Genomic DNA, 5,000 nt, shown 5'->3' with positions numbered 1-5,000 from the left:
TGCTACATCCTTCAACCGACTCGTCCGATGACAACCTGCGAGAAGGTCGAAACGTCACGTGATACCAGCCATACCAGCATCAACACCAGCTCTAAACCAAAGACGACCCCGGCCCGGAATTGAACTACGCCTACGGAATAATACCGGCACTAACGACGACCCCTGCTTGACCTGGACCTGAGATCCTGTTCTAATAAAATAAAAGATTACCTTCATCATTTATAATCTTTTGAAAATTCCTTATATGAATATTGGTCAGTTACTCAAAAACATCGCTGAGCCTGAGAAGCGAATTGTAGAAAAATAGAAAAAACAATATATAAAATCAACTCGCTTAATTCTGCCATTTTTTAACAGAATAATAATAATAATAACATATGATGATTAATTACGTTCGATAAAAAAAAATACTTGTCGGGTAAAAGGACCTCAAATGTTAAAAAAGACTAACTTCAGCAAGAGAAACAGTTATTTAGACATTGAGAAGTGGGGCAGAATTGGTCAAAACACTGGTCCCTTCGGTGGGGGGCCCCGTAACATGTCCGTGATGATATGCCCATTGTTTATTTGGTCTAGTTTAACAAAGGCCCTATTGTCAATGACCGAAAAATTTGAATTAATTTACTTATTTTCTTTAAATTCAGTACGTCAGGGATAATTAAATGCTTTTCATCTTAACGAGACGTACATCTTTTTCTGATGTTTTAACAGTGCTTCTTTTTGATGGGCCCATTGATTTAGAATTACTGACAATCTAAAAGACCATTACGCAACAGTACATTAAAACATGCTGCACGTTTAAAAACGCATTGACAGAAAACATTATTGGAATTCCATAATGTGGGTCTAGTTTAATCACTGTCGAACAAAGGAAGACTAACAACAAAGTTGCCAGATATATCACAGCAATAATGTCAAGAACAGTATGGAAGAGTACTACAAGCTTCCCACTCCCTTGAAAAGAAACAGATTTCTTTTAAAAGCTCAACTTTAGTGATTAAAGTTCCGCACGGTGACAGACAAAAAGCGGTCCCCCCCCCCAAAAAAAAAAAAAAAAAAAAAAAAATAGTATCGTGTAGTGACAGTAAAGTTCGAAATAACTTCTGAAAGAAGTATCTTACTTTAAACTGGTGCACACAGTGGGCCAGCAGGGCGGCAAAATTAAAATTTTGACCTTTCCCAATTAATGAAAGAATGATGAAAATCAAAAATTCATATATCACGGACAAAAGAATGCAATATTATAAATAGTAAGCAACTCCCTGGCCCGGTCCTATGCAGGCTGAAATGTGATCAAGCTTGTTACTCTTGGTTGTTGACTGCTTCCTCATGCAAAACCTTGGCATTGTTTCCTTAGCTACTGTTCGTGAAGGGTGTGTTGTGGTGGAGATTGTTTATACCTTTATGCTTATATTTTGTGCATTTTTAACTGTGCTTAAGGCCTTGGTCTTTATTTTTGTGTCCAATAAGTTGATAATAGCTACATTCAAAATAAATTACTCATATTTTATGAAGAACATTTATATATATAAAAGTTTATGATGGGTACAAAGAATTGCAAAGGTTTGAGAAGATTGGCAGCGGTGCCAAATGTTAAGTAATTCTATCACAATTTATGCCACAAAGTACTGTTGACAGTGCACATAGACATTCAATAAACTATAGAAAAAATAATCATAAATAAAGCAGATACTTGGTCTAAGACTATTACCGATTTATTATGGTGAAGCAAGTGAAGCAACAAAAGATGGCATTATCCACAGTGTTAATGATGGGTCAAAGCATTTATAAGCAAGTGCGAAGTGATAACGAGGAACGGGATGTTATGTATGATCCTGTTTATTTGTTACTTGCATGGTGCTTCTACAGCTGAGTGGAGTTACAGAAAAAAATGATCAAGTAGTTGTGTGGAGAAATTGTAAACCCTCTTCTCCACTTTTTTTTTTTTTTTTTTAGACCATTAAGATTCAAATTCATTAGGGAAACTTCAAAAGTCTTAGTGGAAGAAGAGCAATACTTAAAAGATGCTATAAATGGACATCGACCAACACAAACTGAAAACAGCATTAATGTATTTCATGAAGTGAGCTTGACAATGATAGAAGGGAAAGTAGCTCGATGCAATGCTATTCATTGTGTGGGTCATCACCCAAGCAAATGAATGACATAGACAAAGTTTCAAATAGGCCCTTTTCAAGGGATGGAATCATATATGGATTGTCAACTTTACATTCCTGGATAAGATCTATGGAATGCTGTTTACATCTATCATACAAAATACCAATCAAGAAGTGGCAAGCAAGAACAAAAGAAGAAAAGGCAAAGAAGGTTCAGGAACAGAAATCCAGAATACAAAAGGTCTTCCGTGATCGAACAGGGTTGGTGATAGATATGCCAAAACAATCAGGCTTTGGTACATCAAATGATGAAAAATACCGCTAGAAGATTTTTCCAACTTGCTGAAACATCAAGTGAAGTTCTTGGACTTAAGATAGACTTGTTCAAGAATTTACCCATCATCTTGTGTACATTATCATCTGGACTGGATATTAATGTCACAGCATTTAAATCCTTCTTAACCACTGCTAAAATTTATGTTTAAGAACATCATTGGTATTATATGCCTCAGAGCTTGCATAAGATTCTTATTCATGGAGCTACTGTGATAGAGCAGTTCAATTTTCCAACTGGACTTTACTCTGAAGAGGCACAGGAAGCTAAGAATAAAGATTTCAAGAAGCTCAGAGAGTCATTTTGCCGTAAAATATCACGCAAAAAACTAATGGAGATTTAATGCAACGGCTTTTCTGCTCTTCAGATCCCTTAATAACATCCTTGAGGAACTAGAAAGTGTGTATCAAAGAATGATCTGCCAAATGATGCTCGACTTCTAATTGTTGAAGATTCTGATGAATAAACAGAAGGAGACATAATAACCTGAGACATACTTTGCGTGACTTCTTCAGATTCTATTCCAGTACTTCTTGTTATCTGCATACATTTTGATTTACTTTATATGAATTGTACCTTAATTTCTTGAACAGTTTAATTATTGCACTTTTGGTAAAGTTACTGCATTTTTTGGCAAATTCATAAAATATTTTCAAGTAATGATGTAATGCTTTAGTTTCCATTTCTCTTATTTCCCTATACACAGTGTGATCTAAATAATGAGATTGATAGATTTTTATGCTCCAAATCATCTACTGATACCAGTTAAATAATTAGTTATCTATTATGTTTAGAGTAGTATTAGATCCAAATAAAATAAAATTCTGCATTAGAAGTATTTTTGTCCATAAATATCTCATTCTAGCCAACTGTGTGGTGGTTTAAAATAGCTTCTGGTTGTGATAACATCAACATCCTTTACCCACTATTTACAGTCTTCCTCATTCGGATTATGCAGAAGTGAAAATTGGAGTTTCATTGTCGAAATGGCTTAAAACCCATGATAACATTACAAATAATTGGCCTCATGATGATTACTGACCCACGACATCATGCAGTTTAAATGCTCATCAATTTACTGCCTAAACTGAAAATGAAAACCTTAATCATTTTATTTATCGAGCACCTTAATAAGACCTACATCTTTTACCACAAAGCCCTTCTTTTCTATTTTGGGGAAATAAAAGGTCAGTGACTCCTGCCTGAGTCAGTCTCCTCCTCCACCCAAACACCGTCCATCACCATCCAGCTTTCTTTGGAACTCCCTTTTTCCCCAACTGACCGTGACCGAGTTCTGTCGGTCGTTTGTTTGCCCCGTCTAGACGAACATCATTTTCTACAAACGTTTTTATCTTGAGAGAAACCGAAAGAGAGTTCTATGGAATTTAAAGAGATATAGAAAAAGAAGGGCAGTTTACCAGCATTATTTGTAAGAGATTTGGAGAAATTTCGAACAAAGAAAAATTGAGCAGTTAGTGCTATTACTTTCTGAGACAAGGGGAAGAAAGCTCAACTAAACTGTTTCTGGACTTTCAGTTCGTTTATATAATAAGATTTCTTACTTTATCTAGGGTACAATATATAAATATAATATATATATATATATATATATATATATATATATATATATATATATATCATAAATAAAGTAAGAAATAGAAAATTAAAATTCTTGCTTTATTTTCTTCAAACCGGAAACTAACATAGTTTCATGAAACTCTCTCTCTCTCTCTTCTCTCTCATCTCCTCTCTCTCTCGCTCTCTCTCCTCTTCTCTCTCTCTCCTCTCTCTCTATTATATATATATATATATATATATATATATATATATATATATATATATACATATGTGGAAAGTTTCATGAAACTATATTAGTTTTCGGTTATTTTCGAAAAAATGCTAGAATTTAAATTTTTCATAATCATTCTGAATTAAAATTTAAACTCATACGAAACAACAATTGTAATCAAGAATAGTTCAATAATAGATTAAACAAATAGATGTGTTTGTACCATAGGAAGAAAGTTTGTAAGTATAGACAAAGAGCAATGTATGGGACAAAAAAAAAAAAAAGTTTCTGATTCCACCATCGATCGTTTCCAGGTTTCCAGGTCCATGCTGGGGGTCAGCTGGAACGCAGCGAGGAAAAAATGTTCACTGATACCCCGTTCAGAAAAACAACGTCGAAATCATTATAAAGGAAAATGCCTACCTGATGACGATCGACGCCACTGCTAGGAAAAATCGGAAGAGATTTGAGGGCAGGAACCGCAAGGTCGAAAACCTCATCGAGAGTAACAAGGGAGGATGATAAAAAGAAGTCCTGACGCATTACATCATGAAGGTCAAGGACTTGGCGAAGAGAGGGGAAGGTTCGAGAGAGGTAAAGAAGGAGGAGGAGGAGGAGAAGAAGAAGAGGGGAAAAGCAAAAATCATCCCCCTTCAAAACACGGAAGTTGGCAAAAGGGAAACCCCGATCAATGAGGGGAACTTTACGGCACGAAGAAAAGGATGCACTTGAAAAGAGACCAATAGTGATGTTATTGGGA

This window comes from Macrobrachium nipponense, chromosome 6 (genome assembly GCF_015104395.2).
Source record: "Macrobrachium nipponense isolate FS-2020 chromosome 6, ASM1510439v2, whole genome shotgun sequence".
NCBI classification, from domain to species: Eukaryota; Metazoa; Arthropoda; class Malacostraca; order Decapoda; family Palaemonidae; genus Macrobrachium; species Macrobrachium nipponense.
This window is presented reverse-complemented; position numbering follows the sequence as displayed.